The sequence below is a fragment of the Pyrus communis genome, chromosome 6 (genome assembly GCF_041283825.1).
Source record: "Pyrus communis isolate YQ-2024b chromosome 6, ASM4128382v1, whole genome shotgun sequence".
Lineage (NCBI taxonomy): Eukaryota > Viridiplantae > Streptophyta > Magnoliopsida > Rosales > Rosaceae > Pyrus > Pyrus communis.
Window position 1 is genome coordinate 15431373 of NC_142570.1, and position 21030 is coordinate 15452402.

The 21030-nt window shown below is 38.6% G+C and overlaps 1 non-coding gene across 1 annotated transcript; it reads right to left on the reverse strand.

The window, feature by feature from the left end:
• Positions 1–884: 884 nt before the first annotated feature.
• LOC148696340 (small nucleolar RNA R71) lies at positions 885–995 on the reverse strand. The gene has a single exon (XR_015963858.1). It is a non-coding gene; the product is annotated as a small nucleolar RNA R71 (small nucleolar RNA).
• Positions 996–21030: the final 20035 nt, after the last annotated feature.

A 21030-nucleotide genomic window follows, 5' to 3' on the forward strand; every position in this document is an offset into this window, starting at 1 on the left:
AGCCTTTTATTTGTGTTTACTTCACTTTCTTATACTTTCAAGTTACAACAACAAATCTGCCTATTCTGTTTAGTTTGATTCATTTCATAGAGTTCTTGCAAAACAAGTAATTACATAGGTCCAATTAGTCCCTGTGGATTCGACACCCTTGCTTATGCCATTATACTAAATGTATTCTAGCATTAGGAAGGAATAATACATCAACAAAAATGGCGCCGTTGCCGGGGACTGATTTCAGTCCCTTGTAATTGCTTGTTTGCTACTTAAAATTTGTTCATTTCATTGTAGGTAGATTCTTGATTTTCATTCAAATTTGTGTTACTTTGTTTCAGGTAGTATATGTCAAATAGACTTGTTGAGTTAGGCCAAAGAATTGAACGGTTGAAGGGCCACACTTTGGACAACTTTGTGCCATCAAGTTCATACATTAGCCGTGAGGAAGAGGAAGGGAATTCACCTAGTTCAACAAGTAAAGAATCTAAGCAATTTAATTGGGAAAGAGAAGAAGAGATGGCGGGCAACCTAGATGAGCTTCGAGCTTTAGAGGACTTTGCTCAACCAATCATACCAAATTCACCTTCATGCATCTTGCTGCCCACAGAAGCTAGAAACTATGATCTTAAATCTTCACATTTCCATATGTTTCCCTCTTTTTATGGCTTACCTAATGAAGACCCTTTAGCTCATATTAAAGAGTTTTACAATGTTGTGAGTGGTTTACCTTTGCAGGGAGTTAGTGAAGCAAATTTGAGGATGAGAGTGTTTCCTTACACCTTGAAAGATAAGGCTAAGAGTTGGTTGATGACTCTAACACCAGGTTCCCTCACTACATGGGATGCCGTGGCTAAGAAGTTCTTGGAGAAATTCTTTTCCACTCAAAAGACAGCCACATTAAGGGGACAAATCTTCAACTTCAAACAAGATGATGGAGAACCTTTCAATGAGTGTTGGGAGCGTTTTAAAGGCCTCTTGATACAATGTCCACACCATGGGTTACCTTTTCACTTACAAATGCAAATTTTTTATGATGGACTAACCCAAAATTGCCAATCAACTATTGATAATGCAGCAGGTGGAGCATTGAAGAAAAAGAATGCTCAAGAGTCATATAACATTTATGAGATGTTGGGGTCTAATGCTCAACACAAAGATTTAAGGGGTAAGAAAGTTGGAGTCTATGAAACAAGTTCTAATCATGAGCTTTTGTTGCAGGTAACTAACCTAGAAAGGAAGCTTGAATCCGTGCTCAACATGGTGCCAAAAGCAAATGAAGTGTGTGCCATTTGCAACATACCAAGCCATCCTACTCACCAATGTCCATCTAGGGAGGCTTACCCCGAGTATGTTCAAGAGCAAGTGAACCTCATGAATTCTTACAATCAAAGGCCAAGGAATGATGTGTATTCCAATACTTATAACCCAAGTTGGAGAGACCATCCCAATCTTTCGTGGAAGAGCAACAATTTCCAAAATTTCCAACCAAAACCTGCCACTACTCTAGAGGATACGATTAAATTGTTAGCCCAAAACACCTTGCAATTCCAACATTCCACAAATAGCACTCTCCAACAACATTCGGCAGCCCTAACCAAAATGGAAACACAATTGGGGCAGATTGCAGATGCCTTGAACCAAAGAGAGGTTGGGAAGTTTCCAAGCCAACCCGTGATACTCCAAAGGAACCAAGAGCAAGCCAAAGCAATCACTACACTTAGAAGTGGTAAGGTTATTGATAATAGAGTTGGCAAGGAAGTTACTAATGAATATGATCATGTGAATGCAGGTGTTACTCAAGGGGAAAATGAGAAACCAAATGAGGAACCAAGCCAAGCTAATTCCTCACTTGAAGCACCAAATCTTCACAAGGCCGAGAAACCTTACACTCCACCAATACCATTCCCTGGAAGACTTGCCAAGAGCAAGCAGGATAAGTCATTCAAGGAAATTTTTGATATACTAAGCAAAGTGAATGTTAACTTACCTTTGCTTGATGTCATTAGGAACATGCCAGCATATGGGAAATTCTTCAAGGAGTTAAACAGCTACAAAAGGAAGTATGGACCACATGAGAAGGTAGTGGTGTCTGAGAATGTGAGTGCAGTTTTGCAAAGAAAACTTCCACCAAAGCTCAAGGATCCAGGAAGTTTCTCTATCAACATCACCATAGGGGATAAGAAAGTAGAGAAGGCAATGCTTGATTTGGGTGCTAGCATCAACTTAATGCCCTATTCCGTGTACCTTCAACTAGGTTTGGGAGATTTGAAAGCCACCACCATTTCATTACAACTTGCAGACAGATCCGTGAAATATCCAAGAGGTATAGTAGAAGATATTCTAGTTCAAGTTGATAAACTAATCTTGCCTGCAGATTTTGTAGTGTTGGACATGGAAGAAGCTCCTATACATGATCGAGAGTTGCCTATATTGCTTGGGAGACCTTTCATGGCCACGCCCAAGACCATCATTGATCTGCAAAATGGACTCCTCACTATGACAGTGTTAGGAGAGACAGTTCAATTCAAAGTGTTTGAGTCTCTTTCTCATCCTTCTTCCTCTCTTGATTGTTATGCCATTGATGTGCTTGATTCACTTGTTTTCTCTAAGTTCTTGCAGGCACAATCTAATGAACCATTACAAACTGTTTTGAGTCAATCTCAAGATGAGTTTGATGAAGAAGATGCACTCATGGAAGAAGTAGCTGCCTTGGAAGCATTGGCACCATATCCTTTGAATGTTTCACCTCTTTTTGAGCCTTTAGAATCATCAATGTCACATCTAACTCCTTCTACTGTTAAAGCACCAAAGCTTGAACTTAAACCACTTCCACCACATCTAAAATATGCATATCTAGCTGAATTTGAAACACTTCCAGTTATCATAGCTTCTGACCTCACCCCAAATGAAGAAGATAAACTAATTAGAGTGTTAAAAGAGTTCAAATCAGCTTTTGGTTGGTCTATTGCAGATATCAAGGGAATAAGCCCTACCATGTGCATGCATAGGATCCTTTTGGAGGAAGGAGCAAAGTCAACCCGTGAACCACAAAGAAGGCTCAACCCACACATGAAGGAAGTTGTTAGGAATGAGGTGTTGAAATTGTTAGATGTAGGGATCATATATCCTATTTCTGATAGCAAATGGGTGAGTGCTATTCAAGTGGTACCTAAGAAGGTGGGAATCACAGTAATGAGGAATGAAAACAATGAGCTTGTGACCACAAAGCCCACGGCTAGTTGGCGTGTTTGCACCGATTACAGGAAGTTGAATTCTAGCACTAGAAAAGATTACTTTCCTATGCCTTTCATAGATCAAATGCTAGAAAGATTGGCAGGTTACTCACACTATTGTTTTCTTGATGGTTACTCAGGTTACAATCAAATTGCAATTGCTCCGGAGGATCAAGAGAAAACAACCTTTACTTGCCCATTTGGTACATTTGCATATAGGAGAATGCCTTTTGGACTTTGCAGTGCTCCAGCAACATTCCAAAGATGCATGTTGGCCATCTTTTCTGACATGGTAGAAAGATTCATTGAGGTATTTATGGATGACTTCTCAGTGTTTGGTTCCTCTTTTGATGAATGTCTTAACCATCTCTCCTTAGTACTTCAAAGATGTCAGGAAACAAATTTGGTTCTCAATTGGGAAAAGTGCCAATTTATGGTGAAACAAGGAATTGTGTTAGGACATGTAATCTCTAGCAAAGGAATGGAGGTGGACAAAGCCAAAATTGACGTCATCACCAATATGGTAGCCCCCACCACTGTGAAGGGAGTAAGAAGTTTTTTGGGACATGTGGGTTTTTATCGTCGTTTCATTAAGGACTTTTCAATGATCACTCGTCCATTATGCAATCTGTTAGCTAAAGATGTTGCATTTCATTTTGATAAGGCTTGTATGGATGCATTCAATACTTTGAAATATGAACTAACCTCAGCCCCTATTATTATGGCACCAGATTGGTCTTTACCTTTTGAATTGATGTGTGATGCCTCTGACTATGCTATTGGTGCAGTTTTAGGGCAAAGGGTGAACAAGCTTCCACATGTGATATATTATGCAAGCCGGACTCTACATGATGCCCAACTTAACTATTCCACAACTGAAAAGGAGTTGCTTGCTGTTGTTTTTGCCTTAGAAAAGTTTAGGTCATATCTTGTGGGATCTAAAGTTATTGTGTTTTCTGATCATGCAGCCCTTAGGTACTTGATGACAAAGAAGGATGCTAAACCACGCTTGATTAGATGGATACTCTTACTACAAGAGTTTGACTTGGAAATTCGAGATAAGAAGGGCAGTGATAATGTTGTGGCTAACCATTTGTCCAGGCTTAATGAAAACCATGGAGTTGGACAACCTTTGCCCCTAAATGAATCATTTCCAGATGAACAACTCCTTGTTGTTCAAGAAAAAGAACCATGGTATGCAGATTTTGTTAATTATCTTGCTTGTGGTATAATGAGAAATGCCCTTTCTTTTCAGGAAAGAAAGAAGTTCCTTGCCATGGTAAAGCACTACGTTTGGGACGAACCATATTTGTTTAAATATTGCCCTGATCAAATCATTAGGAGATGTGTCCCAGAGAGTGAGCAACAAAGCATCCTAACATTTAGCCACACATTGGCATGTGGAGGCCATTTTGGTGCCAAAAAGACATCTCTAAAGGTTTTACAATCTGGTTTCTTTTGGCCTACTTTATTCAAAGATGCTTTTGATTTTTGCTCTAAATGTGATAGATGCCAGAAAATGGGGAACATTAGCCGAAGAAATGAGATGCCATTGAACAACATTTTGGTGGTGGAACTCTTTGATGTTTGGGGAATCGATTTCATGGGACCATTTCCATCCTCTTTTGGCTACTTATACATATTAGTGGCAGTGGATTACGTATCCAAATGGGTTGAAGCCATTGCTACAAGAACTAATGATCATAAGGTTGTGTTGAATTTTCTTAAAGATGTGATTTTTTGTAGGTTTGGAACCCCAAGAGCTATTATTAGTGATGGTGGCAGCCATTTCTGCAACAAACTTTTTGAATCCTTGATGAAGAAGTATAACATCAACCACAAAGTGGCAACCCCGTACCATCCTCAAACCTCAGGACAAGTGGAGATTAGCAATAGGGAGATCAAGAACATTTTGATGAAGACTGTGAGCCCTACAAGGAAGGATTGGTCATTGAGGTTAAATGATGCACTATGGGCATATAGAACAGCATACAAGACACCCATTGGCATGAGTCCTTATCGCCTTGTGTTTGGGAAAGCTTGTCATTTGCCAATGGAGCTTGAACACCGTGCATATTGGGTCATCAAGAAGTTCAACTTTGATTACAAGGATGCTGGAATAGCAAGGAAACTCCAACTTAATGAGTTGGAAGAATTTAGAAATGAGGCATATGAGAATGCCAAAATCTACAAGGAACGGACTAAGCTCTATCATGACAAGGCCATCCTAAGGAAGGAGTTTCACCAAGGTATGAAAGTACTTTTGTATGACTCACGTTTGAGACTTTTTCCAGGTAAATTGAAGTCTAGGTGCGTGGGACCATTCAAAGTGTTACAAACATTTCCCCACGGAGTTGTGGAGATAGAGAACATGAAGAATGGCACCTCTTTTAAAGTCAATGGGCAGCGATTGAAACCGTACTTGGAGAAATTGGAGGTAGAGCCAGTGTATCAAGTTGTAGATTTTCTTGAGTTTACAACACCATCAACAAGCTACTGATGCGAGATTTATACGCACACAAATTAAACCCTCTTTTTGTCAAATTGTAGTATATGTATAAGTAGGGATCGTTCTGGACCGGGGATTAGGAGGGATTGTTAATCACTTGGATTTGACTCAAAAACGTAAAATAACAATATGAAACACTATACTAGACTCAAAGAATGCAAAACTAAACTTTAAAACACTAAGACAAACCAAAAGACTCAAAACAACACAAACACACTCAAATCTGCCTAAAACCACTTTCTGGGCAGATTTGAGCACAAACACAAATTTGGACGAAACTAAGTTGTAACTTGACTCAAGACTCTTAAAAACACAAACTAAATGTATTTCTAACTAATCTAACACTTTAAAACACTAAGACAAACCAAAAGACTCAAACATCACCCAAAACACTCAAAACTGCCTTAAAATCACTTTCTGGGCAGTTTTGAGCACTTTGGTGAATCTGGATGAATTTATGTAACAAATTGAATCAAAACACTTAGAAACACAAACTAAGATACTTTCTAACTAAATTGGACAATAAAGTAAAGGGGGATTTGGTTTTGGACGAAATTAAATAAAATGCACAGATTTAAATTAAAACAGATAGTAAAGATGAAATGGATGGAATTGAATGGATGGGAACCTAGCTAAGGGGTTCATCTCCACACATGTTATACTTGCATAATAAAATGATTTCCAATTGCATTTCAATAAACCATGAATGCTCAACACCCCAAGTTAACCGTGATGCACTAATTAACCTTCAAGTCTTCCTAACGTTATTGAATTGGATGGGTTAGCGCATACACAATTCAAAACATTCCCCACAAGTCCTCAACATGAATGCATAGAAGAGATACAAGCAAGAATCATTACGCTCTATGAAAATTATAAGTGTTGATGAGGCATTCGTTACTATGGATTGCATGAAACTCGTGCCAAGAATTCGTTTAACGCGATTGTTTATAAGCAACCTCCACTACTTGTGAATATAAGTTCGTAACTATTAGGTGAAACTCACTTATATTCTAGCGTCATATTCATGCATGAAAATTAAGCGTGCACTCTCAATAAACATACATAAATAAGTTATCAATCAAACGGTTAAACAAATTGAATCCACAACTTATGAAACGCAATTAGAAGTAATCAAATCAAAATGAAAGCATAAACATATATTTCGAATCACCCCCTAACCAAGGGGGGTTTAATTCCTCATAACTTTGAAATCAAAGAAACACCTAAACATTCCAACAACTCAAACTTGAATTGTATGAACGTTTAGGCACTCTTCTCTTCCATTCCTCATACGTACAAAACAAAGAGAATTGAATTTAAACATTGAAATCAAAGAAACACCTAAACATTCCAACAACTCAAACTTGAATTGTATGAACGTTTAGGCACTCTTCTCTTCCTCGTTGTTGTGGCACAAGGTCAAAGGATAGTTTGATGGTGTGAATGGTTTGGGGAGTGGTGTTTGGATTAATAGGGAAAGGCACGGCAAGGGTGGTTTGATGTCTACATTCTGAAAATGGAAGAGTGAATGAATTGAGGTGTGTTTGGATGATTTTCTGAATATGGAAGAGTGTATTGTGTTGTGAATGGAATGAATGAGAATGAATGCAATGGATGCTTATTTATAGGTGAAATGGGGGGAACATGACAGCTAGGAGGGAATGTGGCTGCATGTTTGAATGATTAAAGGGTGCATGTGGGTTGGAATTGCATGTGCAATGAATATGTGGCTGCATGTGCAAGGGGACAATCTGAAAATGCATGTGAAAGCATGTGTTGGCTGCAATGATGAAATGGATGGGAGTGCATGTGGCTTAATTAATTAAAGGGAGTGCATGTGCAATGTTTTAAAGGATGGAATGCATGTGAATATGATGGAAATCTGATGGGAATGGGAGATGCATGTGCTGATTTATGCATGTGATTAAAGGGTGGGAGAGCATGTGGATTAAAGGGGGAATGATGATGAATGCATGTGAATTATTTATGAAGGGAATGCATGTGCAATGAAGTGGAATGACAGCTAGGTTGAATATATTTAAAGGGAGTGCATGTGGCTTGGTTGGAATGAATGAAATGCAATCTGAAAAGGGAGATGGAATGGAATGCATGGCAATGATGGTGTTTGTGTGAATGATGGCAGATTGTGTGGATGAATGATTAGGGTCTTGTAAGGGTGGAAATGCATGTGGAGTGCATGGTTGTGTTGGTTGAATTAAAGAATGGGAATGCAATCTGAAATGCATGTGAATTATGTTGGAAAGAAGGGGAAGTCACGGCTATGGGAGAATATGAATGGTTTTAAATGTCCTAAAACTAAAGGGAACAAGGTTTCAACACTTTGGTCTTCAATTAGGTCTTCAATTTCGTCCAACACTTTGGCTCCAAGCATAAGCTATCCATCCTTAGCCCAAAAGTGCTCCAAAAATCTCCAAAATGCATCTTTTTGCTCCTTTAGCCCTTTGGACCTACAAACACACGAAAATAGCTTAAAGTACTAAAATAACTAAAGAAACATAACGTAAATGCACGAGAACAAGCCATTTAAGTCGCATGAATATGCTCCTATCAGCTACCATGTCTGTTGATGTATTATTTCCTTCCTAATGCTAGAATATATTTAGTATAATGGCATAAGTAAGGGTGTCGAATCCACAGGGACTAATTGGACCTTTGTAACTACTTGTTTGCAAGAAATCTAAGAAATGAATCAAACTAGTCTAAATAGGCAGATTTGAATCAAACTAATCAAACTATGCAGATTTTGTTGTTTTAACTTGAAAGCAAAAGAGAATGAAGTAAACACAAATCAATGAATCAACAACCAATATAATAGGATAGTATCAATGGAAATGAAACTAGGGATTCGATTTCACCATTGCTCAATTAAATCCATGTTTGTCAAGTTAGTTTATACTCATTCATCTACCTATTTCTTGAGTTTGTTTCACTTAGATATGATCAGCCATATGATGTGTGGATTTGATCAAATGTCTCTAATCGTGAACCTAATTGTGATGTGCAACTTTGGTTCATGATTAGAGATTATGTAATGTACAAGAAACTTTCATAAAACCAAAGGGAGTAACTCGGCAGGATGTGTGCTAAACACTCCCTTCATTCATTCACATATCTACCAAGGTTATGCATGATGTGTGCTTTAATCTTGGCTACACAACTTAGTGATTAATTCAAATGATGATCAAACATTAAAATCAATACATTAAGTTACCATTAAAACAGAAAATGAAACAAGAAATAGATGGACAAACAGAGCATTCTAACTTGATTACATGGCAAACTTTGCAAGGCTACATCGAATCCCTATAGATAGATTAGTTACAATTCATGTTTACTGAATGTTTAACATAAAGGTACACAACATGAATGAACATAGAATGAAGTAGAAGGAACCCTTGAAGCAAAACTGATGTTGAATTCCTTGAAGAGTGCCTTCGGTGTTGGAGCTCCCAAATCTGTTTGTAAATGAGGGTGGAGAAACTAATGTCGAATGGTTTCTGTGAGTGGTGCATAAATGGAGAGAAATGGACAGTTTTTGTGAAAGAGAGAGAGTGTCGAATGAAAATGGAATGGAGAGGGAGAATGAGAGTGAATGGTGGACAGAAATTGGAGCAAAATGGTGTATGTAATTGAATGGATCCGAGAGAGAGATTAGTGAGTGTTATGGACAGAAAATGGAGTGTAATAGGCTGTGTGTGATCCCCTCTGATCTGAGTCCGAAAATCCCTAAGTCTTGGTGCATTTCTGAATGAGTCTAATGATGGAGAGACAATCAGATTGGATCTACCATTTGTTTAACTCAGATGGCAGAGCATATTTCAGTTGGAATGATGGATTTCTGGCATGATACCTGCAAAGCATGGACATAATCTGCAAAGGTGTGGTTTATTTAATCAAGATGCATGTGCAATGTCTGCAAAGAGAAGTGAATAACCAGAAATTGGTTATAAAATTCTGGGAATGGCAGAAAGCTCACGGCATGGGCAAGAAAGGGAATGGAAATGCAAAGGTGATGTGTTTCGGTGGTGGAAATGCATCAAGGAGCAGGACAAGAAGGAAATGGAAATGATATGGAATGATGGGATGAAATGGGTGTTAAAACATGGAATCTGCACGGAATGGACAATGTTCAAGCATGTGGCTATTTTAATTGACTCATGCATGTGAATTTCTGCAAGGTTGAAGTGGATTAAGGTGATGGAATGCACGGTCAGATTGTGTTTGTTGGTGGAATGTTGCTGAATGTTTTAGTTAATGGGAATGAGTGTGGAAATGCAAGGGAATACACGGCACAAGGTTGTGACATGCATGTGAATGCATGTTTTGATGTTTTAGAGGTGCATAATCTGATTTGGAACCAAATGGGAGTGCACGGGCAGGTTGTGGACATGCATGTGGTTGCATGTTTTTGCCTTGTTTAGAACCACCCAAAGTGACTCCAATGCATCACTTTCTGTTTAGAACCATCCAATGTGGTCGAATTGCACCACATTTCATCATTTATCTTCCGATTGATATTATTACACACTTGGCTGCACACTAACACAAAACAATGTAAAACGCAACTAGTTTACTCCAAAACAATCACAAAGATGCCAAATAAAGAAGATATAAATGCATGCAAAATGTGACTTAACAATGTCTTGCCTAGACATTAAATAAAGCGCTTGCTAGGAGGCAACCTAGTGTGGTTTGTGTTCTTTCCTTATTTTGTGTTTATGTTATTTCCATTCCATATTCTTTGCTTATTTACTTTGCATACAATTTTAAGCATCGAGGACAATGCTTAGGTTAGGTTTGGGGGTGTGGGATGGAAGGTTTGTGTTTTGTGTTTGTTTTATGTGTTAGTTTTGGTTAAGGATGTTTTGCTTACTAATATGAATGTATATGAGGGCTATGTTTGAAAACAAACGATTGGGTTGCTATGAAAAAGTGTTGCATCTTGTTGTCATGTATAAAGCTTTAACTCTTGAAATTATGATCATGGAGGTACCATACTCAAATTCTGGAAGAAGAATTGTGGAGACTACCCTAGTGAGTTATTTTGAGCCTAATTGCTTCTTTGAGAGGGTTTAAAGTGTTTCTACTCCTATCTTTTTCTTTCAATTTCACTTTAAATGATCTCATTACTTCTATTTCGTTTGGATGCTAAGAATCATTCTCCTTTGCAGATACCATGTATTTAGTATCATTCATGAATGAACTCAATGAGATGATGTTAGGCTATGCATGTTTAACTACTAAAAGGCTTAAATCCTACCCATTTGTGTGCTCCATTCACCCTTGTTGCAGTGATAGGAGCATATTTAGGCGACTTACTTAGCTTGTTTTCGTGCATTTATATTGTTAATTCATAGTTGTTTTAGTAGTTTAAGCCATTTTCGTATGTTTTTAGGTTCATATGGCTAAGGAAGCAAAAAGTTGCATTTTGGAGCATTTTGGAGCAAAATTGGACTTGGAATGGATAGCTTATGTTTGGAGCAAAAGGAATGGACGAAATTGAAGGATTCCTAATCCATATCAGCCACATGCACATTCAATCATTCACACCAAAACCTTGCACATGCTTTCCCATTTCATTATTTATTCTCTTTGCACCACCAATTCAGCCACATGCACCCTTTAATCATTCAACCATGCAGCCACACATTCACCCACATGCATTCCCCTTACAATTTCAGCCATCCCACTTCATCATTGCACATGCATTCACCCTTTAATCCATTGCAGCCACATGCACTCCCATTTTCTCCCAAAACATTGCACATGCATTTTCAGCTTTCCACCAAGTTCCTAGCTGTCATATTCCCTCTTTTTCACCTATAAATAAGCACCCATTGCAGCCACAAATCACACACTCTTCCATATTCAGAAAATAATCTCTCATACACATTCATTCACGCCAGAAATTCATTCCCTCTCTCTAACACTGCCATACTTCACCATTCTTCATATTTTCTGCCCAAAAACACTCCTTGCCTTCCCCTACATCCATCCCTACCCTAAACACATCATTCTACATCATCCATAACCCCCAAAACTCACCAAAACCCCTTGTGCTGCAGCAACTAGAGGAGAAGAGGCCTAAACGTTCATACAATTCAAGATTGAGTTCTTGGAATTTTTAGGTGTTCTTCGTTCTTGTTTTCAATGTTTACTTTGTTATTACTCTCTAAGTTTGTTGTAATCATGAGTGGCTAAACCCCTAATTAGTTAGGGGAAAGTTTGAAGCCATGAACATGTTTGAAATATGAATTGATTTCTTCCAATTGTGATTTGTTAAGTTGCGATTGCAATTCAATTATCATGTTTATTAAAAACTTGTTTTTTTATGTTGATTAGGGATGCATACTTAGTCTTCATGCATAAACTCGATGCTAGTTTATAAACGAGTTTCACCTAATCGTCACAAGTTTATAAACATGAGTAGTGAAGGTTGCTAGTCACAACCGCGTTAATTGAATTGTTGGCAAGAGTATCATGCATTCATAGTTACAATTGCCTCGTCAACACTTATAATTTTCATAGAGCATAATGATCTCTCATTGTATCTCTTCTATGCATTCATGTTGAGAACCATTGGAGAATGATTTGAATTGTAGCATGCATCATCCAATTCAATAACATAAGGAAAATTTGAGAGTTAATTAGTGCATCACGGTTAACTTGGGGTGTTGAGCATCATAGTTAACGAAAAGCAATTGGAGAATCGATTCATATATAAATGTGTCATGTGTGGAGAATGGACCTCTAACTAATCCATCCATTATCTTGTTTTCAAGGAATTCGTTTTACAATCTGCCTAGTTTATTAACTTGTTTTGTTATTTCAATTTTCGTCAAAACCTCAATCCCCCTTTACTTTAGTTTCCAATTTAGTTAGAAAGTGTCTTAGTTTGTGTTTATAAGTGTTTTGATTCAATTTGTTACACAAATTCGTCCAAATTCACCAAAGTGCTCAAAACTGCCCAGAAAGTGTTTTTAAGGCAGTTTTGAGTGTTTTGGGTGCTGTTTGAGTCTTTTGGTTTGTTTTAGTGTTTTAAGTGTTTAGTTTTGCATTTTTTGAGTCTAGTTTAGTGTTTTAAACTTTATGTTACGTTTTTGAGTCAGTTTCCAAGTGATTTTGCAATCCCTCCTAATCCCCGGTTAAGAACGATCCCTACTTATATCTATACTACAATTGTCAAAAAGAGGGTTTAATTTGTGTGCGTATAATTCTCGCATCAAATTTTGGCGCCGTTGCCGGGGATTAGCAACTTTGCTAATCCTTTGGATTGTTATTTTCGTTTTCTTATTAGATCAGATTCTTATGTTATTTTGTTTCTTGTTTTAGGTACTAGTTTATGACTCGGAATTCTCATCCGATTCGTGAACATATCTTGGACTTTGACGACGATTTTGAGCGAGAGTTGAGACGAAAGAGAAAGAACCCAGAACCTAGCGAATCAAGTGAAAGTTCCGAGTCCGTTTCTGAATTTGAAGAAGAGGAACCCACGGCAAGAGTGGGTGAAGAAGACATGGCAGAGGACAACCGAACAATCAAGGAGCTTTCCGCTTAGGGATTGGCCAATGCCGCACCCTTGTGCATCCAATACCCAAGGGCGGCCCTTGGCAAGACCGATGAGTTCGAATTGAAGTCAAGCTTGCTGCATCATATTCCCAAGTACCATGGGCTGTCCATGGAAGATCCAACCAAGCATTTGAAGGAGTTTGAAGTTGTATGCTCAAGCATGACACCCATTAACGTTGATGGGAATATTATGAAGATGAAAGCTTTTCCATTCTCTCTTGTGGAAAAGGCTAAGGATTGGCTTTATGAATTGGCACCCGGGACCGTTACTTCTTGGGAGAGCATGAAGAGAGCGTTCTTGGAGAAGTTCTTCCCTACTTCAAGAGTCATTCTCTTGAGGAAGAAAATTAGCGGAATCCAACAAAGTCAAGGAGAATCTTTTCCGGCATACTACGAGCGTTTTAAAGCCCTTGTTGCATCATGTCCTCAACATCAAATGAAGGAGGAGCTTCTCCTTCAATATTTCTATGAGGGCCTTCTTCCCATTGAAAGGCAAATGCTCGATGCTTCGGCGGGAGGTGCATTGGTGGACAAAACTCCTATGGCAGCCAAGACCCTAATTGCAAACCGTGCTCTAAATGCACAACAATATGAAGGACTTGGGCAAAGGGACCCCCCACGGCAACAATTGAATGAGGTAAGTTCTCAATCCGACCTTCAAACTCAATTAGCTAATCTTACTTCTCTTGTGTCTCAGATGGCCGAAGGAATTGATAAGTCATATTTTGCATGCATGTATATCTTTCTTATTTGGCGTTTTTGTATTGTTTTTGGATTAAACTAGTTGCATTTTACATTGTTTGGTGTTAGTGTGCAGCCAAGTGTGTAATAAAATCAATTGGAAGGCAAATGAAGGAATGTGGTGCAATTCGGCCATATTGGGTGAATCTAAACAAGGCAAAAAGATTGAAGTCAGATTGTGTGGTTCCAACCCCAAAACATGCATTCACATGCATGTTCAAACACCTTGCCGAGCACTCCTTTGCATTTCCAACTCATTCATGTCCATACCGTGCATTTCCACACCCATTCCCATTAACTAAAACATTCAGCAACATTCCACCAACAAACACAATCTGACCGTGCATTCCATCACCTTAATCCACTTCAACCTTGCAGAAATTCACATGCATGAGTCAATTAAAATAGCCACATGCTTGGACATTGTCTATTCCGTGCAGATTCCATATTCTACCCAAAACATCCCTCACATGCATGTCCACAACCTGACCCGTGCATTCCATTTCCCTTCTTTACTTCATCTTTGCAGAAATCCACATGCTTGCACATTTCCCTTTTGTTATTCACCCATTATTTCAGAAATCCAACCCCCTTTGTCCATGCCGTGAGCTTTCTGCCCATTCCCAGAGTATTATAACCAGCTTGCAGACATTCCACATGTGTTTGGATTAAATAAATCACTTACTTGCAGATCATGTCCATGCTTTGCAGGTATCATGCCAGAAATCCACTAAAACAACCATTTTCATGCGATCCCAACTCTAATGCCCATACCGTGTATGTTCATTCTCTTTTCAGAATTCTTTTTCACATGGTCCATGCGAGTTTCCCACATGCATTTCTGATTGTTCTCCATCATTAGCACATTAAGAAATTCACCAAGGAACACTCACTCATCTCTCACTCGGATCAGATTGGAAACACACTCAATTGGCTCCATTTTTTCTGTCCCTGATCCGCACACATTCTCTCCATTATTCCATTGGATTCCACTTTCTTTTCCTTGCACAGAAACTGTCCATATTCTCTCCCTTTCCCATCCGTAAGTCTTATTCATCATCCAGTCCATTACACACCCTAAAACCTCTCCCATTTCACTCCATAAACCGTCCATTGCTCTCCATTTTACGTACCACTCACAGAAACCATTCGACATTAGTTTCTCCACCCTCATTTACAAACACATTTGGGAGCTCCAACACCGAAGGCACTCTTCAAGGAATTCAACATCAGTTTTGCTTCAAGGGTTCCTTCTACTTCATTCTATGTTCATTCATGTTGTGTACCTTTATGTTAAACATTCAGTAAACATGAATTGTAACTAATCTATCTATAGGGATTCGATGTAGCCTTGCAAAGTTTGCCATGTAATCAAGTTACAATGCTCAGTTTGTCCATCTATTTCTTGTTTCATTTTCTGTTTTAATGGTGACTTAATGTATTGATTTTAATGTTTGATCATCATTTGAATTAATCACTAAGTTGTGTAGCCAAGATTAAAGCACACATCATGCATAACCTTGGTAGATATGTGAATGAATGAAGGGAGTGTTTAGCACACATCCTGCCGAGTTACTCCCTTTGGTTTTATGAAAGTTTCTTGTACATTACATAATCTTGATTATGAACCAAAGTTGCACATCACAATTAGGTTCACGATTAGAGACATTTGATCAAATCCACACATCATATGGCTGATCATATCTAAGTGAAACAAACTCAAGAAATAGGTAGATGAATGAGTATAAACTAACTTAACAAACATGGACTTAGTTGAGCAATGGTGAAATCGAATCCCTAGTTTCATTTCCATTAATACTATCTCGTTATATTGGTTGTTGATTCATTTAGTTGTGTTTACTTCTTTTATTTATGCTTTTAAGTAACAACAACAAATCTGCATAGTTTGATTAGTTTGATTCAAATCTGCCTATTTAGACTAGTTTGATTCATTTCTTAGATTTCTTGCAAACAAGTAGTTACATAGGTCCAATTAGTCCCTGTGGATTCGACACCCTTACTTGTGCCATTATATTAAATATATTCTAGCATTAGGAAGGAAATATTACATCAACAAAAATGGCGCCGTTGCCGGGGACTGATTTCAGTCCCTTGTAATTGCTTGTTTGCTTGTTTGCTATTTTGATTAGTGTCAAGGTTCATAACTTGTCGATTAGATAATTGGAAGTTGATTTAAGTTGCATACATTTCAGGTGTGGAAAAGAATCCCTTAGCCATTCCATTATCCATTGGTTTACATCAACTTGCTTTACAATCTGATTTCGTTATAATCTGTCCATTTAAATGCATTTCGTCCAAATACAATTTCTCCCTATAGTTTGTTAAGTTTTAGGCTTAGAATCTGTCTTATCTTGTGTTTTGAAGCATTTTGAGTCAAGCTCAAACCTAATTTTCGTCCAAAATTGAGTTTAGTGTCAAAACTGCCCAGTTTGTGTTTTTAGGCAGTTATGAGAGTTTTTAGCTTGTTTTGAGTCTTGTGAATCTGTTTTGAATCCTTGGAGTCTTTGTTTTGTCCAAATTAGTTAGAAAGTGTTTTGATTTGTGTTTACAAGTGTTTTGATTCAAGTTTCCATCCAATTTCGTCCAAATTAGTGTAGGTGCTCAAAACTGCCCAGAAAGTGTTTTTTAGGCAATTTTGAGTCTTCTAGTTGCTGTTTTGGGTTTTAGGATTGTTTAAGTGTTCTAAGCGTTTAGTTCCACATCCCTTGAGTCCTTTCAAACGTTTTTTAAGTTTATTTTTGTTCATTTCATTGTTGTTTGCTAGTAGATTTTCATTCACACTTGTGTTATTTTATTTAAGGTAGTTTATGTCAAATAGACTTGTTGAGTTAGGCCAAAGAATTGAACGGTTGAAGGGCCACACTTTGGACAACTTTGTGCCATCAAGTTCATCCCTAATCCGTGAGGAAGAGGAAAGGACTTCACCTAGTTCAACAAGTAAAGGATCTGAGCAATTTGATTGGGAAAGAGAGGAAGAGATGGCGGGCAACCAAGATGAACTTAGAGCTTTGGAGGACTTTGCTCAATCAATCATACCAAATTCACCTTCATGCATCTTGCTGCCCACAGAAGCAAGATGAACTTGAGAGTTTTTGAATTGTTTTATTTTCGTTTGTTCTTTTTATTCCAGATTCTTAATCTTGTTTTGTTTCTTGTTTTAGGTACTAGTTTATGACTCGGAGTTTTCATCCGATTCGTGAACATATCCTGGAGTGATTGGGTTCTTCGTCCGGCTGCAAGACGTAAAAGAAAGCGCTACTTGGGAGGCAACCCAACGCACTGAATAAACACAGCATGTTCACAAAAAAAAAAAAAAAAAAAAAAAAAAAAAAAAAAAAAAGATACTAAACATGGAGAAAGGTGGAGCTTCACAAAGGTTGTTTACGTGAAGCCCCACTACGAGGCATAGAAGCGGAAGGCTTTGAAGCAGAAGGCATCGGAGAGGAAGGCATTGGAGCGGAAGGCATCGGAGCGGGAGGCATCGGAGTTAGAGCATTCCAGGCCTCAATACTTGGCCAAGCGCTGGATGAGCCAGGAAAAAGGTGCCTCTGAAGGAAAGACGAAAACCTTTGACGGTCACTGTGAATCCGACCTTCAGACTCTTGCAGCTCATCAAGCTTCCTCTTCATGCCCGTCGAATAGTTGTTGGCAAGCACGTGCAAACTTCTATTCTCATACTTAAGCTGCTGGATCTCTTGCTTAAGACTTTCCACCTCTGCCATCAATGATTCCACCTGACGGGAGCGGGCAAGCAGGCGTTGGCCCATGTTGGACACAGAACTCGAACACTGAACACTAAGTGCGAGGGACTCTTGAACGGCCAACTCATCGGACCGTCCTGACAGCAGCCTACTATCTTTTGGAGTGAGGAGGTTCCTAGCTACTATTGTAGCTGTTGTGGCGTCCTGCATCACGGAGTCTTCACCTGTAAGAGGACCGTTAGAAGATAAGAAAGAAGGGCGCCATACGTTACCTTGACGCGGCGCGCCCGTATCACTGCTAAGGCTCAATTCCAAGCTAAGGTTCGATGAGTTTGCCATTTTTTTTCAAAAGTGTTCAAAGAGAAGGGATGGAGTTAAATTTCAAAGGCCCGGAGTCGATTTTCAAGAATGGGAAAACTTCAGAGTGTGTTTGTTGTGGTGATCGATAGCTCAATAAAAAGCCAAGGCGACGCGTCCACCAATTCAAAAAGCCGGAATTTGCGGCGTAATTTAGGCAACGCTTTCTCGGCTTTTCAGAAGACGCGTTCAACTTTGTCAAAAGATTTCTTCTTTTCAGACAACACGTGGAGGCCATCACCGCAATTACACATCTTTAGCCGACAAGCGCAAAGTCCGGCGACGCTTTCTCTGCTTTTCAGAAAACGCGTGCAGCTTTGTCAAAAGGAGCCGCATCCGCACTACTACGTGTCGTTCAGAAAGAAAAAGGGCGTCGTTCAGAAATCGAAGGGGCGCCTGCTCAGAAATCGAAGAGACGTCTTCAAAGATCGAGGAGGCGCCACTATTTCAAAAAGCCAGATTTGCGGGATCAAAACGTTTGTCGACAAGGGTAAAAGAAGAGTACCACCACTTGATATTATCTCTATATATGTCGACCTTCGTCTTTTATGGCAAGGAAAACCTGAAGAAAATGCCCAACTCTCCCTCACCTCTGAGGGCGCACTCCCAGCAAAGCCTTTCGAAATACTCAATTCTTTCTTCTTCCCCAAAGATGATACCAGATGCCTGGAGTACAGATGACCCAGGAGGAAACGGCGGATTGAAGTGTGCTGATTCATTCACCGCTTCTTCAAAAGCAAAGGTATCTCATATCATCAAGGTCAAAAGCAAAAGTATCTCATATCATGCTCTTTCCCTGTCTTTTCCTTTGTCCTTGTTATTACTCGCATGGCAAAGTAAACGAAAGCAATCAGAGGCACTTGGAGTCAGTCTTCTGTTCTGGAACCAACTGCCTGGAATCCATTCCTGATTGCTTACCTAGCGTTGCTCTCGAGTAGTCATCTTCAACGGTTGACACACTTCCAGAGAAGGGACCACTTCTGCAAGGGGAGCAAGCAAGGCAAAGGAAAATGATACATTGAAGCATGTGGAGACAAACATAGGCTGAGTTATCCTCCAACCCTTTTCAATACGAATTGGAAAGATTGAACAAAGAAACAGACCAAAGGAGTAAGCTCAGACCTTCGGGGGAGACCAAAAGAATCCTGCTGCCCAGTTCAAGAGTAGCACAAAGGAAAATCAACGATGGGAGGAACCCCTGTGGAGTCAACAACATCAAGCCTCAATGCAATCAACAAGGAGAAGATGGAATTTACATTCCACAACCAGATTTGCGTCTCTAAACTCTTCTCTTTGTTAATTACATTTTGCCATGTTTAGTATGTTTAGTTGCTTTTTGTGTGTTTACTTATGTTTTGTGTGAATCTATGCTTAAAACATTGAGGACAATGTTTGATTTAAGTGTGGGGGGGTAACTAATGATGTTAATGCAAATTCGTGGGATTTTATCACCCATAACTTTAAATGTTGTTCCTTGCTGTTTTAAGGTGTTTTTAAGATGTTTTAGAGTGTTTTATTATGTTTTGTTTTTATAACTCCGAAAATCACATAAAAATTTGAAAAATATGTTTTGAAAAGCCTAAAAAGAGTGTTTTGAGTCGTTTTTGTGTGTTTGTGTCTTTTGGTACCTTCCAACACAATGATAAGGATTTGGTTTGGGGGTGTGGGATGGAAGGTTTGTGTTTTGTGTTTGTTTTATGTGTTAGTTTCGGTTAAGAGTGTTTTTGCATGCTAATACGAATGTATATGAGGACTATGTTTGGAAACAAGCGATTAGGTTGCTATGGAAAAGAGTTGCATCTTGTTGTCATTTATAAAGCTATAACTCTTGAAATTATGATGATAGAGGTATCATACTCAAATTCTGGAAGAAGAATAGTGGAGACTACCCTAGTGAGTTATTTTGAGCCTATTTGCTTCTTTGAGAGGGTTTAAAGTGTTTCTACTCCTATCTTTTTCTTTCAATTTCACTTTAAATGATCTCATTACTTCTATTTTGATTGGATGCTAAGAATTACTCTCTTTGCAGATACCATGTGTTTAATATCATTCGTGAATGAACTCAATGAGATGATGTTAGGCTATGCATGTTTAACTACTAAAAGGCTTAAATCCTACCCATTTGTGTGTTCCATTCACCCTCGTTGCAGCCAAACACTTTAGCCCAAGTCTTTCATCACCCACACCACATTCTAGCCCATTACAAGCCATACCTTATAGTTTGGGGAATACCAAGGTGATGAAGACTAAAAGTAAATTGAGCTTAGAACAAGATTGTGGCTTGTACCGAGAGCACCTATGTTGAAGATGTTTCTAAAAAAAAAAAAAAGGGTTATAAAAAAAAAAAAAAAAAGAAAAGAAGAGAATTAAAATGGATACAAGTTCCAAATCTCCTCATTATAAGACATAGGGCCTGGATGCCAAAAACAAAGAAGAAAGAAAACAAATGCAAGTGAAGAGCATGATCCTCAAGAACACTTTGGTAAACCCCAAGCTCTAGTATTTCATATCACTTCTCTCGTAACCTATAACCTAAGCCTTACATTATAATCTTGAGAAAGACCTAGCTGATCATTGAGGATGTATTCATGGGTGATGGTAAGTGTGTGTGTTATCTATATTCTTAGCATTTGATTCATTTCATGAGATCTACTCAGAAACTGTGCTTCCATTTCAGATTTCATATGTGAGAATTTTGATTTCATTGACATAATTTCACTCATATATGTTGTTGAGAGACTAAACCTTAAGATCTGAGTGAAAACTTGAGTGGATTCTGTGAGGAGTAGAGTTGAGGCGAATTCTATCTTAAGCATTTGGGTATGGTGACCTTGAAGTTGTAAAACATGGAGAGATATCTTTATACGTTACAATTGATACG